Source organism: Martes martes (assembly GCF_963455335.1).
Source record: "Martes martes genome assembly, chromosome: 5".
Taxonomy (NCBI): Eukaryota; Metazoa; Chordata; class Mammalia; order Carnivora; family Mustelidae; genus Martes; species Martes martes.
Genome location: NC_137892.1, coordinates 11727694 through 11746623, shown reverse-complemented (window position 1 = coordinate 11746623; position 18930 = coordinate 11727694). Strand labels below are relative to the sequence as shown.

Here is an 18930-nt window from a genome sequence, read left to right as displayed (position 1 = left end):
TTTATTTCTAAATTTATTTCTTTATTCTTACTTTTATCATTAATTTTTAAAATTAATTTAAATGTACTTCTGGTTTACTTCTGTACATGAATATATTTGCATGGAAATCCACTTTCTTTTTAAGTGATCTTGGCTTTTATTCCATTAACTTTCCCCTCAATTTTTACCAATATCATCACATTTTTAAAATTCTTGCAGTCTGCCTCCTTTCTGCCCATCTCATCTCCCTCATGTTTATTTTCCTTCTCTCTTAAAAAATTTTGTTTCCCAGATTTAAAATCAATGATAGCATAATTTCTCTATCATTTGAGTATTTATACTTCTCTTTCAACTCGTTAGTACATAACCCTAATGTTCTTCTTTAATTTTCATGTTTCTGATAATTGGAAGTGATGTGATGCTAGTTCGCTCTACTCTTGGAACAGTAACCTTAATGATGATAATGATGATGATGACATGCCTGAATACAGGTCTAAGTGCTTCAAGTGATTTCCCCCATTATTTCCTATGTCTCTGAACAGAAATTCTACAAGGTAGCTAGTATTGATTTTTATATGAATAACTGGAATCAATAAATGTTAAGAAATGAACCCTAAGTCAGTTAGCCAGTAATTAACACTATAACCATTGAATCTTAACAAGGATGCTATTCTGTATTAACTAAAGACATATATGGATATTAGTTTCACACCATCGAAAAGTTTTTGCAAGTTTTTTTGAAATTTACTTATAAATGTGAAACTATTGTCTCATCCCTGTAATAAATATCTAACTGTTCACTTTTGTTGTCTTCTTGTATAAAATACTGTTCTTCTTTGACTAATGGATGGAAAAGGAAGACTATGGTTAATACATGTATTTAAATACTATTTAGAGATAAAATTAAGAAAATATTTGAATATGCAAAAAGTTAGGCACAGAAATAGAACTACCCTATGATCCAGGAATTGCACTGCAAGGTTATAAATCATAGAATGCATAAACACTAATTAAAAGGGATGCATGCACCCTGATGTTTATAACCACACTATGAAAAACAGTCAAATTATGGAAACATTTGTGTTTCCACAAGTGTCCATTGGCTGACAAATGGATAAAGAAGATGTTAGATACATATATGTATATATAAAATAAGGAAACCTTGTTATTTTCATTTTTTAAAATATTTTATTTATTTTTTTGACACAGAGAGAGAGACAGCAAGAGACAGAACACAAGCAGGGGGAGTGGGAGAGGGAGGAACACACTCCCCGTGGAGCAGCGAGCCCAATGTGGAGCTCAACCCCAGGACCCTGGGATCATGACCTGAACTGAAGGCAGACATTTAAGGACTGAGCCACCCAGATGCCCCCAAAATCTTGTTATTTTCAAATATTTGAATGGATGTAGAGAGTACTATGCTAAGTGAAAAAAAAAAGTCAGAGAAAGACAAATACGATATGACTTCACTCATACGTGCATTTAAGAATCAAAACAAATCAGCAAATGGAGAAAAAAGTGAGAGAGAGAGAGAGAGAGAGGCAAGCCACAAAATAGTCTCTTAACTACAGAGAGCAACCTGAGGGTTACCAGAGGAGAGATGATGGGTATTAAGCAGGCACATGTTCTTATGAGCACTACATGTTATATGGATGTGTTGAATAACTTTATTGTACACCTGAGACTAGTATTACCGTGTATGTTAGCTAACTGATATTTTAACAAAATTTTAAAATATACATGCCCCCGTATGTTTATTGCAGCATAATTTATAATAGCCAAACTTTCCCTTCAATTTTTACCAATTTTTACCAATATCATCACATTCTTAAAATTCTTAAAATTTGGGCTGTGGACACAGCCCAAATATTCATTAATAAATGGGAAAAATGCAGTACATGCACATAATGAAATATTCTTATCCGTAAAATTTGAATGTGATGTTGGCTCTCTGCTCCTCCCCATTTGACAGACAGCCACATCTTCTCATGCAGTGCCAGTCATGTCCCTGAGACAAAAAAAGTGAAGGTCAGAGTGAAGAGATTTGGCTATATTTGGCACCTGGTCACCAGGTCTGCTTTTAATTATGGCAAAGTGGATATTGTTGCCATCAGTGACCCTTTCATTGACCTCAACTACATGGTCTACATGTTCCAGTATGATTCTACCCATGGCAAATTCCACACACTGTCAAGGATGAGAACAGGAAACTTGTCTTCAAGGGAAAGTCCATCCCCATCTTCAAGAAGTGAGATCCCACCAGCATTAAATAGGGTAATGCTGGTGCTGAGTATGTTGTGGAGTTCACTGGGCTCTTCACCACCATGGAGAATTCTGGGGCTAACTTGAAGGGCAGGGCCAAGAGGGTCATGATCTCTGCTGATGCCCACATGTTCGTGATGGGTGTGAACCATAAGTATGACAACTCACTCAAGGTTGTAAGTAATGTCTCCTGCACCACCAACCACTTGTATCCTCTGGCCAAGGACATCTATAACAACTTTGGCATCATGGAGGGACTCATGACCACCATCCATGCTATCACTGCCACCCAGAAGACCATGGATGGTCCCTCTGGGAAGCTGTGGCATGATGGCTGAGGGGTTGCCCAGAACATCATCCCTGCTTCCACTGACATGGCCAAGGCTGTAGGTAAGTTCATTCCTGAGCAGAATGGGAAGCTCACTGGCATGGCCCAAAATGTCTTTCTTGGATCTGACCTGCCACCTGGAGAAAGCTGTCAAATATGATGGCATCAAGAAGGTCGTGAAGCAGACATTAGCGGGCCCCCTCAAGGGAATCCTTGGGTACACTGAAGACCAGGTTGTTTCCTATGACTCTCATAGTGACACCCACTCTTCCACCTTTGATGCCAGGGCTGGCTTTGCTCTCAATGATCACATTGTCAAGCCTATTTCCTGGTATGATAATAAATTGACTAGAGCAACTGGGTGGTAGACCTTATGGTCCATGTGTCCTCCAAGGAGTAAGAACCCCCTGGACTACTAGCCCCAGTGAGAGCAAGAGGAAAAGAGAGGCCCTCAACTTCAGGGGAGTCCCTGTGCTAACTTAACCCCTGAAAACAGCAAATCTCCCAACCTTCACCGTTTCCATCCTGAAGAAGGGGAGGGGCTTGGGGAGACCTGCCATGTAGTGTACCATCAATAAAGTATACTGTACCGAGGCAAGAAAAAAAAATGTGATCTGGCCATCTGTTCAACATTGGTGAACCTAGAATGTATGATGCTAAGTGAAATAAATTAAAGACAAATACCATATGAATTCACATATATGTGCAATCCAGAAAAAATCAATTAAATAACCAAACAAAAAGCAGAATCAGACCTTTATATACAAGAACAAACTGATGGTTTCCAGAGAGAAGACTGGTGGGGGGATGGAAAAATTGGTGAAGAGGCTTAGGAGATACAGGCTTCCTCTTAAAGAATAAATGAATCATGGGGGCAAAATGCACAGCGTAGAGCCTGTAATCAGTGGTATCATAATCATGTTGTATGCTGATAAATGATAGCTACGCTTGTGAGGAGCTATGTATAATGTATAGACATGTCAAATATTGGTCCACAAAGATATAAGATGAACTTTTCTAATGTTGCTTCTGTGCTAGAGGTCAGGTAATAGTAGTAACTTATTCTGATAGTGTGTGTTTTCCTGTTGAAGAAAATAGATGAAGAAATAGAAATTGCAAAAAGGGATGCATATTCTTTTGATCAGAAAATGATTATTAAAAAGAATTGTACTATAATTATAAAAATATGTAAAATTTAGTAAAGGAATAATTTGGAACTGTTTTCTTGTTACCTCATAGTAAAAATAGATACTTTTCTAATTTTCTATTAATTCTAAACTAAAACATTTTAATAAAACTCTAATTAAGATTTTATTAGCAGCTCCTTGTGATCTTAATATTGTTTATAAACAGCATCTGAATTTGCATATTAGATTGTCAAGTGAATAATCACAATTAAAAAATCACCTTTGGGACGCCTGGGTGGGTCAATTGGTTAAGCGCTGCCTTCGGCTCAGGTCATGATCCCAGCGTCCTGGGATGGAGTCCCACATAGGGATCCTTGCTCAGCAGGGAGCCTGCTTCTCCCTCTGCCTCTGCCAGCCACTCTGTCTGCCTGTGCTCGCTTGCTCTCTCTCCCTTTCTCTCTCTGACAAATAAATAAATAAAATCTTAAAAAAACATAAAAAATAAAATAAAAAATCACCTTTAATTATATTGTTATAATTTAGAATCTAATTGACATAGATTTTCAAATCAGTAGCAAAGAAATACTTATTTGATAAATTCTGCAGAATGATTCAATTAATGTGTTCCAACCATGGAAAGAATTAATATCCTCAAATGTAACCTGGACTGAAAAGTTAAAAAAAAACTGAAACAATATTAAAATTAATAGATATTGAGAACACAGAGATATTGCAATGTCTGAAAGTCTCCTTTTTGATGGAGTCTTTGCCTGGTTTTGGGATCAAGAGAGCACAGCATACTAAATACTTATCTGTAATTTGATACTAAAATATGCAAAAGACAAAGTAGAAAAAAATTATATTTTATTATTTTAAGATGAGCAACAGGTACTTACCTATTATCTTCCAAACAACATTATATTACTTTAATGGTGCTCTATACAGAACTCTCAAAGACATATGCACATCTATTGTCAGATAGTTGCCATCTTTGAAGTCATACTTTTTCATATTAAGTAAATTATTATTTATTGACAATCTTATAAAATTTATATTTTATCCATAAGTATATAATTTCCCATCCAAATATATTTCACAGAAATAAAAATCTCTTCTTTTAATTTCCAGTTATGTCTTTTCTGTTTTCCTTACTTCATAGCTCATTAGACTACAATATTGGTTAGAACTCATGAATTGGCATTATTTTTGAAAATAGAGAAATTCTGGTGCTGGCCCTGAAGAAGTAAGCCAACATGCATTCTACAACTGCAAGGAAATAAATCTGCTAACAGCCACATAGTTTTGGAAGAGGATTCCATGCCACAGATTGGAACTCAACCTAGCCAAAATTGAGTTCAGCCTTGTGAAAGCTAAAGCATAGGATCGAACTAAGTTGTGGGCATGCTTTTAACACATGGAAAACTTTTACTTATGATTTTATATAATTGTGGTTTAAGCTATTAGTTTATGGCAATTTGTTGGACTTTAATACATATATACAGTATATAATCTATGATTTCTGTTTAATTAAAAGTTGTATCACAACCTAAATTTCCTATGTCTTAATATTTATGTCATTTTTTAGAGAGGTCAGACTTACTTCTTTATTTTGACAATCTTATTTACTAATAGTATTGTAAAATTCTGTTTCTTGTCATCTCAGATTTGTAAAAACATAACATAACATAACATCATAACATAACATAAAACATAACATAAAACATAACATAGCATAGCATAACATAACATAACAGTAAATAAATGGTCTATTTGCCAAATTGATTTTTTTCCATCATAGTGGTAACACATTACTTTCTTTCTTTCTTTCTTACTTGCTCACTCTTTCTTTCTTTCTTTCTTTCTTTCTTTCTTTCTTTTCTTTCATTTTTTAAATCTATGTTCAGTTAGCCAGCATATAGTACATCATTAGTTTTTGATGTAGTGTTCCACAATTCATTAGTTGCATATAACTCCCAATTCTCATCATAAAATATTTTTTAATTTCATCAAATTTCACAAATCTCATAAATATAAAAAATGAGAGCAATGTATACTGCTATATATAGGAATCAAGATGTGACAGCAATGCAATATCTTAAAAATAGAATAAGAAAACTCTTATACATTGCTCTCATTTTTTAAAAAAAATATTTATTTGACATAGAGAGAGGGATCAGAAGTGGGAAGAGGTAGGCAGAGAGAGAAGGGGAAGCAGGCTCCCCGCTCAGCACAGAGCCCAATGAAGGGCCCGATCCCAGGACCCTGAGATCATGACCTGAGCTGAAGGCAGAGGCTTAACCCACTGAGCCACCCAGGTGCCCCTATTGCTCTCATTTTTAATCTTGACTAGTTTTGCCAAAATTGTATTATATTTTTTACTGTTTTCAAAATATTGGATTTTTGTTTATTTATTTTTATTTTTTATGTTGTTGCATATAAGACCAGTACTCATTGACTTTTTAAATTCTCTTTATGTTATTTCTGTTTTCCCAGTTACTTATTTTCCATTCTTATGTTTATAATATTTCTTTTGAAACTAAGTATTTGCTTTATTGCTGAGATGAAAGTTGATAATGTTCAACATTTGGTATTGCTAGACTTTTATATTTTTAAAGATTTTATTTATTTATTTGAGAAAGAGAGAATGAGGGGGAGGGCCAAAGGGAGAGGGAGAAGAAAACTTGCATGAAGCAGGGATCCCAACAAAGGGTTCAATCCCAGGACCTTGGGATGATGACCCAAGTCGAAGTTAAATGCTCAATCCACTGGGCTTCCCAGGTAATCCTGGTATTCATACAATTTTAGAGCAATAATTATATGCACCATGTAAGTACTTATATATAACTGTGCTTCATATCAATCAATTAAAATGTTATTATTTTTATTCTGAGACCTTCTTTACTTTTAGTTCTAATGAAAATATATTTATTTGATTTATGTATAGATATAAATATGATAGAATCATAGATGATAGACAGATAGTTGATAGGTAGATAAATAATACATAGAGATGGATTTTAACTCCATAGAATCACTACAACACACTGTAAAAATTAAAAATTTTTGAAAAAATATTTTGTTTCTTTATTTATTTATTATTTGAAAGAGAGAAAGAGAGAGAGAGAGAGAGTGAAAGGACATAAGCAGTAGGAGGCAAAGAGGAAGGGAGAGAAAGATCTCAAGCAGACTCAGTGCTGAGAGCAGAGCCCAAAGTGGGACTGAATCTTGTGACCCTGAGATCATGACCTGAATTGAAATCAAGAGTTGACCACTTAACCAACTAAGCCACCCAGGCGCCCCTTAGTTCATAATTTTTTTATGTTATTTTTATCATCTATATATTTTCTGATCAATTTTTATTGCAGAGCATTTCTACTTTTTCATTTGTCTTAAGCATATTTATAATTGGTTTGTCAATCATTGTTGTGATGACAGAGTTAAGTGCTTTGTCACATAATTCTAATATTTCCATCATTTTATTATTGGTATCTCTTTATTGTATTTTCTTAGTTTTGAGATTTTCATTGTTATTGGTGTTATGAGTGAGTTGTTAATTTACAGCTGTACATTGAATTATAATAGCATAAGATACATGTATTTTATGTAAAATCTTGTGTTTTAGCAGAAGTCCTCTGATATTGGTCATATGGGTAAAATTGCAGTGTTATCTTGCTCTTGATAGTTAAAAGTAGAAACCTTCATACTGTGTTTGATTTCTATTAACATCTGGATGAGGGTGGAATGTGATGCTTATTAATACTGGGAAGGAAATTTCAGAGAATATATATATATATATACACACACACACATGTAATGATATTATTTAATTGAAAATGTTACTGTAGGGTAGAATGGGACTGAATATACCATTCCATGTATTCAAAGTACTTACTGGCACATATTTTATTTGACAGATATAACTATATATGTAAGTTATAAATTCACTTTAGAAATAAAATTTTCTTAGGATTCATGACATTAAAAGAATTATTTTTACAATGGAAAGAACTAGGACCAGAGAGTGAAAGGACGTGTTCTAAGTTAAACACAGTGATTTAAATTTAAAAAAGGTACATTTTTGTCTTTTTCAATTATACAATCTCGACTTCACATTTCCCTTCAATTTGTATCAAATGTATTCAGTTTTTATAGATTTTAATAGCATCACAATTAGGGCAGCAGAGAAATTATTATATCTGTATCACAAAATTTCAAGTTTAAGAAATATTTTATATCAAAGCAGATTTTCCAAGTGTGGAGAAAACAATACAAAGCATTATGAAAATAGATGGTAAGCAAAACTAATTAAAGCCAGATTCCTTTGCACCATCAAAAACATGTACAAGCTTAATATTTAACTTGTCATGTAGTTTAGGACACATAAATATTTTCCCTCTTGATTAAAATTTAATATTAAATAAAGCACACTGCAGTCTATTTGTTGTATTCCTCCTTGCAGAGGCCTGATAATATATTTCCAATGACCTGGGAAAAGACAAAAGCAGAAAAGCAAGAGTGTGAGGTGTCAGATACTCATGCCAGGGCTACATGCCACTGATTACCACCAGTTAATAGTTTTCATACAGAAATACACTCATAGTCCTGAAGGGAATCTTGCTTCTCTGTAGGTCCATAGTTTTCCCAAAGGGTGTTACACAATAATTGGAAAAGCATTTTATGTTCTTCGGAAATATAAGAGGAAGACTTCAAACAGGAATATCATCATTATTTTCTCCCTCATACTATGGACAGCAGAAGACCTATCAAGAAAAAGAAGACATTGGGAATCAGCAGAACCCTAGAATTTTGAAACCTAGCAGTTAAGCTTGAACTTCAGGAATTCATAAATTTGTAGGAACATAAATAGAAAAAAAAAGCCTCCATAGTCTACATATGACCAGAAAGGTACAGAAATGCATTTTCTATGAAAAAGTGGATTTCAAACAGGTAGCTAATACATACAGATAGAGTATATATATATATATATATATATATATATATATATATATATGTGTGTGTGTGTGTGTGTGTGTGTATAAACACACACACATACATACACACACATTTACTTTGAAGTAAACATTTTAATTGCTTCAAGATTCCCCTCCTCAAAATGATCCAAGTTATACAGAAGGTCATAGTCTTTGTCAACACAGCAGTACCTATGAAGTGTTATGTCTGATCCAGTCTTTGTAAAAATGATTATCCCAATGGACATCCTTATGAATCAAAGGCATGTATTATTTTCTTAACCTGGGCATGAAATTAAATTTAAATCATATTTATTATAACACAAAGAAAATCTCATTAAGCATCCTTGCCAGAAATCTCAGATCTAAAAAAAAAAAAAAAAAAAAAAGACACTGATGGTTCAATTATATAGAGAGCAAAACGTGGTAATTTAAAACAAAACTACATAGCAAATAGATACATCTATTTCATCAAAATGTTAAAACTTCTTAAGCCTGTATTATCTTATATAATATGGTGATAACACCAGTACTCAATGGAGTATGTTGATGTAGGGTGTAAATAGGATCAAAATATAATACTCAAAGTAACAAGATAGTGCCAGGCACACCCTTGAATTTAATTAATATTATTATGTACTATTAGCAATAAACCCAGTTTAGAGACGAAAGTTTCACTGGAAACAAGCCTGGTGGTGAGTATTAAAGAGGGCATGTATTGCATGGAGCACTGGGTGTGGTATATAAACAATGAATCTTGGAACACTGAAAAAATAAAATAAAATTAATATAAATAAATAAATAATCCTCAAAAAAAAAAAAAAAGAACCTCCATAAAAAACAAATTCAAACTCTCCATTTTTGTGGTGGAAAGGACTAGGATCAGAGAGAGAAAAAAAAAATGTCCTCAATGAGAAAATAAGTTAATTACAGTGCTTGTTGTAGGACCATCCTATGTCAATTATACCATCCTGACTTCATGCTTTCCTTTAACTTTTGTCAATCGCATTTCATCTTTAGTTATTGCAATATGGTTGACAAACAGGACATTGAAAGAAGCATTAGAAAAAATATTTTTTATCTACATCACAAAAATTCAGAATCTAAATGTGTCCTCTCAGAAGGTAGTTCCAGGGCATAATCTTAGAAAAAAAATTGCAAGGTTCTGACTTCTAGTCTGGGGCTGGGCATTAAGGAGGGCATGTATTGCATGGAACACTGGCTATGTTGCATAAAGAATGAATCTTCGAACACTGAAAAAAATGAAATTAAATTTTAAAAATAGAGAAACAAAACAAAACAAAAAGTTCTGACTTCTAGGGGAATTCCAAAAAGTAATTCTAAAATGATGCTATATTTCTGCATATTTTGGAAAAACTTACTAACCTCTTACTCAACAGCGTAGTCTGGCTGTCAAAAAAGAGTCACTCTCTTAACATTATAGTGAGACAGCTTCCTTAATTGCCAAACACCAGAGCAGACATTTGACTTCTTCAATCTCAAATTATATCATCTTCAAGAAAATCATCAGTAAGAGATATCAGTTTAAAGTAGTCTTTATATCAAATTCTACATTATTTGCTATTATGCTCTTTGCAGTCATAATATATTTATGATATGCCCCAATAAAATAAAAATAAATTAAAATATATTAATCCTTACATGAGGAGATACATTACTAAATGCCTTGATAGCTTTCTTGCTTTGAATTAGGAGTCACTTTTCTTACATTCATATTGATGCCACCCTTGTAATATGAGTCTTCAAATGTATTATCTAGAATGGTTAACTGCTTGTCTTCAAGAATCTGAGGAGTCTTGACATATTGGTTAGAATTCAGTTGAGATCCTCTTTCTCCTTTTAAGAGGTAGTAAGAAATAGACATTTTATAGAAAATGACAAATGGTCTAAAGATAAATTTCTTGTACTTTAATAAAAAATGTGAAGCTTTTCCCATTTAATTATTCTGTATAGCTTTTATAAAATATTTCTTACATTTTATTTTTTGAAAATACTGTAACTTATCATTGAAGGAAACATTTCTGTCAGTAATGCTAATCCTCATTGTTTATATTTATCATTTTCACTTTAGTCTCAACCACATTTATCAAAAGTTGGCTTCCATTCTGACCCTAAAAACATTAGAAATATAGCTTGGGAATGAATGTGGTGCAAGATTGTGTGTGCATACATGAACACATGTCAGGGAGTAGGTGTATAAGCAGCCAGTGAGTAGGAAAGTTGGAACTTTCTTCCACATTCCATATTTTTCTCCCTCTTTTCATCTATAACTACTATTACTTTTTCATGGTAAATATAATCATATTTATTAATTTTCTGTCCACATTTTGCATGTTATCATAAATTTCATTTTTATTCTTTTTTGTAATGTATTTAATCATATAATTAAATGAAAAAAATTATTTACTTTTTGTGAATAAAGGTAATGTATATAAAAACAAACTCTTTTACAAAAACATTCAGTGATTACTTTCTATTATTTGAAATTATTTGAAACTTTATTCTGTGTACTAAACATTTTGTTTGGAATATTGAATACTTCAGGATATACTTTATAAAAATACATGTTTCATCATAAATATTCCAAGGACTCATAAATAAAGACTTTCCTCTTCTTTCTTCCAAGTCTTCCAAATCTGCTTGCTTAACATACATCAAATCCACACACATATTAGGAGTGTCACAGTGAAAAGGTCATAAACCCAAACATCCGTGTCAGGAAAGTAAACATGTGCATGTCTTATAAACACAAAATCGATTGATTCTTATATAAAAACATTCTTGGATAGGAGAAGGACTTAACAGGAATCTCATGTGTGTCTTTATTCCCCTTTGTCCCATATAGAGTGGAAAACATGACCAAACACTCAGCAGGGATGGAATTCTTCCTCATGACATTCTTTTACACCAGAGAGCTCCAGGTTTTACATGGCTTTCTGTTTTTGCTTATTTACTTGGTGTCTTTTATGGGAAGTCTTCTCATTATTATCCTGATCACTCTGGATCACTGTCTTCACACCCCCATGTACTTCTTCCTGAAGAACTTATCACTTTGATGCCTGTCTCATTTCCATCACACTTCCAAAATTTATCCTGAACTCTTTACCCCACAGAAACATGATTTCATTCTCAGGATGCATATTACAGGTGTTGTTGGTGATCCATTTTGCTGGATCTGAGCTTTTCCTTCTAACTGCCATGTCTTATGACCGCTATGTGGCCATCTGCCACCCACTGTGCTATGATGTCATCATGAGCAGGAGAGTTTGTATGAGTATGACAGCTGCCTCCTGGTTTCTTGGGAGTATATTTGGGGTCTTATACTCATCTGTTACTTTCTCTTTATCTTTCTGTGGCTCCAGAAAAGTTCCTCAGTTTTTCTGTGATGCCCCCTGTCTACTGAAGATCCCTTGCTCGAAGTCTCATGTTACCATAAATATTAGTGAGGCAATTGGGGTTTTATATGCACTTTTATGTTTAGTATCCATTGGATTTTCATATATTTACATTTTCAAAACAGTGCTGAGAATGCCATCATTACAAGGGTGGTCAAAAGACTTTTCCACTTGTATGTCCCATCTCATAGTTGCAACAACATTTATTGTGACAGGCACTATTGCCTATCTGAAGCCAGTCCCTGATTATCCACATCTTGTGGACTTTTTGGTTTCTGTGTTCTATTCTGTGTTGCTTCCTTCTTTGAACCCCATAATACACAGCCTAAGGAACAAGGAAATCAAGGCAGCTGTGAAGAAGTTTCTATGGAAACTAAGTCATACCTTCTATGGGGAAAGATGATAGAACTAGAGTCTATAAAGCTAAATTCCATGCTTGAATATACATAATCTTATAATCTAGGGTTGACATCAATATCCTATATAATAAAGTATTCATTTTATTTAAAAGTGCTAAAATAAAGTTGACATGTTCATGCTTATTAATAATAATTCAGTATCTCAGCAACTCCAAGAATAGCACATTAATTATGTAGTATCTGTGCACGTAAATTAAATTTCAGAAATACTATGACAGTTTTCAAATGGCTCACTGAAGATATCTATGTACTATTTTTTGAATATATGAATATATTACTTTACATGTCATAAAGGAACTCAGTAGATATAATGGAATTAAGAATCATTAGATGAGGTGATTATCCCAGACTATTCAAGGGTCCTAACCTAATCATGAAAGTGAAGTATTTCCAGACTTTGTTAGAAGGACATGTGTTTAAGGAAATGTGGTCTTCCGTTATTGGCTTTGTAGATTGAAAGAGGTCGTGAGCCAATATATAGACAGAGACAACCTCTGGAGATGGGGAAAAAACAAAAAACAAACAAACAAACAAACAAAAAACAGGAACAGATAGTTCGCTGGAGTCCTAAGAAAAGAATGCAGCCATACCAACTGTATCCTCATGTTAGCCCAGTGTGGATGGTGTTGGATTTCTAAATTATACCACTTTAAAACCGAACATGATATTAAACCACAGAATTTGTGAAAATTTGCTACAGAAGTCACACAAATTTAACAAAAGCATTAAATACTTTTCTTCTAAAATATTTCTTAAACGAGAACTTCTTTAGAATATGAATGCAGACTCTGAAACTGAAGGTCTCGGTTAAGGGTAGAAAATAATAAAAAGAGCAGACAAATATCAAATGTTCATAATTCTGTAGAATAATTTAGATTATATTCCTTTTTATCTACTAGATTTTATCTTTTATTTTATATGGAAAAATATCTATCCATTATAAGTTAATTAATTAATTAATTAAATGTTTTTAATAATTGGTTTTAGCATTATGAAATTGTATTTTTAATATCTTATTCAAACTAGACTTAATTTTGTTACTTTTTAAGTTAGTTTACAACATTTAATTATGTTTTTTCCACTAGTAAATTGTTTAATTCCTATGTGGTATTTGTATTTGAGATTCAGTATATAAAGATTATCTACTGCTAACTGTAGAGCTACCCATAAGGGAGGGCACGAGTACAGTTTGTTGGGAAAAACTGGCAGAGTATGGTGGGTTGTGCTGCACCATGTGTCCTAAGAACAAAATGGTGGCCCAACATTCCAAGATGATCAAGAAGTCTCTCTGCCTACTTGTGATCTCTGTCTGTCAAATAAATAAATAAATCTTAAAATTAAAAAAAAAAAGATTATCAAGAAGAACCTGCTGAAAGACAGCAAGAAGGTGGCACTGGACGTGAAGTTGTTGCTTTTGGGTGTTGAAGAGTCAGTGAAGAGCACCGTTGTCAAGCAGATGAAGATCATCCATGAGAACAGCTACTGAGAGGAATAATGTTGGCAGTACCATACAGTCCTCTGCAGCAACACCATCCAGTCCATCATGGCCATTGTCAAAGCTGTGGGCAATCTACAGATTAATTTTGCCAACCACTTCTGCACAGATGAGGCTAGGAGCCAAAAACTGTGATTAGGCAGGCAGATACATCCAGAATAAGTCTGAGGACCTGAACAAGTGCAAGGATAACACAGTGATTCATACACATCTCACCTGCACTACTAACACCAAGAACATTTAGTTGGTGTTTGATGCTTTCACCAACTTCATTATAGACAAAAACCTGAAGGACTGGAACCTCTTCTCAGTCCTTCATCCTAGCAGGATGAGCCACAACCAACTCTGCTTCCCACAGATCCTGAAGAAAGTGGAGGTAAGAGGACCTAACTCCCCAACTCTCCCCCAACCCATGTGGGACACTTTTCCAATTTTCTACACTCTGTTATTGGGTCCCTGAGCCCTCACTCATCTTCAGAGTCTCAGGAGAGAAGCTGACACAGACCTCCATGTTTCAAGCCACCCAACCCTTGGTACAGTAGTTGGTGCTGGGAATGACCATGATAACCCCTTCCAGGGCATCTGTTCTGATTTTAACCATTGTCTTGTTCTATGATGAGATAGGGGAGCACATGCTGAGTCTTCCAAGCACTGTGGATTGAGGGGCACTCACTTCTCCACCTTGGGAACCCTGGCTTTGCTAAACACAAACCCCTGGAACAGCCCAAGACCAAATGTTTATAGGGGACCCCTTGCCTTCCTATCCCTCCCTTGGTTCCAAGACTCCAAAGGAAAAAGCAAAAGAAGCATGAGAGGCCACTAGTTCTTGCCACTATCTGTTCATTTTTGTAGCTTAAAAAATTTTTTTAAAAATGAAAGTAAAGGGGAAAACAAAGACAAAACTGGAAACCTAGAAAAAATTTATAGAGAAAAACTATTTAAAACTGCAGATTGTGGCTATCATCCACCCAGCACACTTACAATGAAACTATATTTTGAGTGTGTCTGAGGGTTTTCACCCATCACTGTGGTAACTTCCCCCTTTACTGGCAGCATCCCTGTCCTGCCCTCCACAGAACTGGATTCACGTACAGTTCTAGCCAACTGCCAACATCACTGATGGTTCTATCCCAGCAACCCTGATTCTTGGCTCCATTAACCTAAATTTAGCTCCTCAGCTCTAAAGTAAGAACCACCACTGCCTGCTGAGGGGCATACCCCTAAGGTGCATGTCCCAGTCCTGGGTATTTCAGGATTTAACACTTGGTTTTCTTCTCTTTCTTTCACATGTCCATTTGTTTTTGTTTGTTTGTTTGTTTGTTTGTTAAATTCCACATATGAGTGAAAACATATGGTATTTGTTTTTCTCTAACTGACTTATTTCACTTAGCATAGTACTCTAGCCCCACCCATGTCCTTGTAAATGAAGAGATTTCATTCATTTTTTTGGCTGAGTAATATTGAATTCACATTTCTTTCTCCATCAATTGATGGACAATTAGGCTTTTTCTATAGTTCGGTTATTGTTGATAATGTTGCTATAAACATCAAGATGCTTTCCTCCCTTCAAAATAAGTAATTTTGGTAAATATCTAAGAATGAAATTGTTGGATCATATGTTAGTTCCATATTTAACTTTGTGAGGAACCTCCATACTGTTCTTCAGGGTGGCTGCACCAGTTTGCATTCCTGCCAACAGTGCAAGAGAGTTCCCCTTTCTCCAGATCCCCACCAACATTGTTGTTTCCTGTGTTGTTGATTTTAGCCATTCTGAGAGGTGTGAGTGATATCTTATAATTTTGATTTGTATTTCCCTGGCAAGGAGTGGCATCAAGCACCTTTTCATGTGTCTGTTGGCAATATGTATGTCTTCTTTGGAAAAAATGTCTATTCATGTCTTCTGTGGGGCTGCTTTTTTAATTGATTTTTCAACTTGGGTTTGGTGAGAAGGAGAGTATTGCTAGGATCAGTGTGACATTTTCAGTTGACAATATTCTCATCACAGGATCATTATTTTCCACTTTCTGCAATCACAATTTCATAAGTGGAGACATTTCTAAAATTCATTATTTTAGTTATATGATATTTCTTTTCACATATTAAATGATATTTGGCATCTATCATTAGTTTCATTTGTTTCATTCGTTAAACTCAATATGATTTATCTATTCATCAGTTGATGGACATATGGGCTCTTTCCATAATTTGGTTATTGTTGATAATGCTGCTATAAACAGCTGGGTATATTTATCCCTTCAAATTAGTGTTTTTGTAACCTTTGGGTAATACCTGACAGTTCAGTTGCTGGATTATAAAGTAGTTCTATTTTTAACTTCTTAGGAACTCCATACTGTTTTTCAGAATGGCTGTACCAGTTTGCATTCCCACCAAAAATTCAAGAATGCCACCCCCACATCCATGCCAATAATTGCTGTATCTTGTGTTGTTGATTTTAGTCATTTTGACAGGTGTGAGTTAATATCATTGTAGTTCGGATTTGTGTTTGCCTCATGATGAATGGTGTGGAGCATCTTTTCATGTGTCTATTGGTCATGTGTATGTCTTCTTTGTAGAGATGTGTATTCATCACTTCTGCCCATTTTTAATTGGATTACTCATTTTTTAGATGTAGAGTTACTAAGTTCTTTATATAATTTGGTTAGTGCCACAGAGTGGGATAGGGGAAGGGTAGCGCTAAATAGGTGATGGATATATAGGACTGCACTTGTGAGTAGCACTGTGTGTTGTATATAAGTGTTGAATTAATAAATTGTATGCTTGAAACTAATATTATGCTGTATGCTAAATAAAAACCTAAAAACATGAATAAAAAGAAATCAGTATGATTTATTGAACATTCCAATTATTTTATCCTACGTGAGACACATAATTTGTCAGATATAACATTTTTATGCCCTTGTTAATCTCTAGATTTCCATGAAACATAATTAATTAAGCTTAATATATCATAGAAAAGATGGCTCTCTATTAGATTTTCTCTTCAAAATGTTACATATTGCACATAACAGCAATGCTAGGACCTAAATAATAGTATCTTGAGAGTATTCAGTAAGTAAATACATATAAATCAATTACTGTGCCTACAGGAAGTACTCAGTGATAATAATAATAATTAATAATATTCTTTCTAACAAGTCACAAAAATGTAGTCAACTACTACTACAAATTTGAATTGTATGCTCTTACAAAATTAAATGATTCATTTCATGGTTAGATATGTGTAGTCATATATTCATTTTTATATTTCTCTTATTTATATTATAGTGGTTTCATATATCATTTGTATTAATAAGGAGGAGTCAAAATTAAACAAACTTTAACTTCTACTTTGATATGATCTTCTGAATTCACACACTATGAAATGAAAATTCATAGTTAAATTATATACTTAATTAAAAATGACTGACCAGGGGAACCTGGGTGGCTCAATGGTTAAAGCCTCTGCGTTTGGCTCGGGTCATGATCCCAGGGTCCTGGGATTGATCCCCGCATTGGGTTTTGGTTCAGCAGGTAGCCTACTTCCCCCCCAACCACCTGCCTCTCTGCCTAATTGTGATCTCTGTCTGTCAAATGCATAAATAAAATCTTAAAAAAATACTGACCAAAAAGACCCATTCTCAACTACTTTTATCAAGTATACTTTCAATTGTATTAGTTTTTCATTGTCTTCATCTAATCTTCCAAGTCCTTTTGGAAACCTAGGGAGGTTATTAGGGACTCATGATAAGTAGCTGGATAACTTCATATTAAGTCTAATACTCATAAGTTTTATTATTTATATGTATGAGGGGGAGAGTACATCTCAACCAGACAACTCAATTGGAGAAGATTCCAAGTGGCAGCACAATCAACAAATATCTACTTTAAGTTAAGACCTAAATATGTCAGTAGGAACTTTCCTTGTGAGACTAATCACTGACCTTTAAAATATGTCCTCTGAGGGGGGGAAGATGGCAGAGAAGTAGAAGACCCTGTTTCAACTGGTCCCATAAAGTGAGCTGAATATCTACCAGAACACTCTGAACACTCATGAAATCTGCCTGAAATGTAGGATTATAAACTTCTGGATCTCTACAGGGGCAGTAGAGTCCAGTAGAGAGGTAAAGTGGAGTGAGAATGATTGGAATGATATCAGAAGATAAACAGAAAGGGCAGAGAGCCACCAGAAGGAACAAATTGGAAAGTAATACCCCAACAGGAGAGTGCCCTGTGATTGGGGACCAGCATTAACTTGGAGTCAGGTTAAACACACTCAAAAAGATCAAAAGATCTTAAGGGGCAACTGGTGAAATCCAGAGGTCATGGACATGGGCTTAAAACCATGGACTCAGGACATCCACCGCCAGTGATCATCCATGCCAGACAGAGTGCAGTGAGGCCTCCAGGCCATGGTTCCTGAGCCACTGGGGCACATGAAAGCTTCTGGGTGGCAGCGTGCATGAGAGCATCTGGGTGAAAGCCAGCCAGCCCTCTCTAGTATCACAGCCTTTTGCACTCTCTACGAGCTCTGCTCGACCCAGCCTGAGGGGTGCTGCCCACCCTCCCCTGAGAGAGGTCCATGGGGGCACTAGCTTGTGCTCTGTAGGACTGGAGAGACCAGCCTGGGCAGCTTAAAATCCCCACACACTTTCTCTGGTTGGGATCTGTCAGGAGGTCTGCACCTGCCCAGACAGCCTGGGCAAAGACAACCATTGGAAGCGGGTTCTCTGGACCAATATTCCTTATGGTTTGAGTACACCAGGGTACAGAGACAAGTGGGAGGTCCTGCTACCTGAGATGGTGGCTGGGGACATTCTCTACCAGTGGGAGATGGCAGAGGGGAATCTGTTTGCTCTGGACCACCCAGAGGGGAACAGACTGAGGCTTCTCTCTGAGATGGAGTTCTGAGTGCAGTTTGTTTTCCTCTAAACCTC

The 18930-nt window shown here is 35.1% G+C and overlaps 1 pseudogene across 1 annotated transcript; it reads left to right on the top strand.

Annotated features, from left to right (window-relative positions):
* The first annotated feature begins 2007 nt into the window (after positions 1 to 2007).
* On the top strand, positions 2008 to 2969 carry LOC308342722 (glyceraldehyde-3-phosphate dehydrogenase-like; annotated as a pseudogene). The gene has a single exon. The product of its transcript is annotated as a glyceraldehyde-3-phosphate dehydrogenase-like (transcript).
* Positions 2970 to 18930: the final 15961 nt, after the last annotated feature.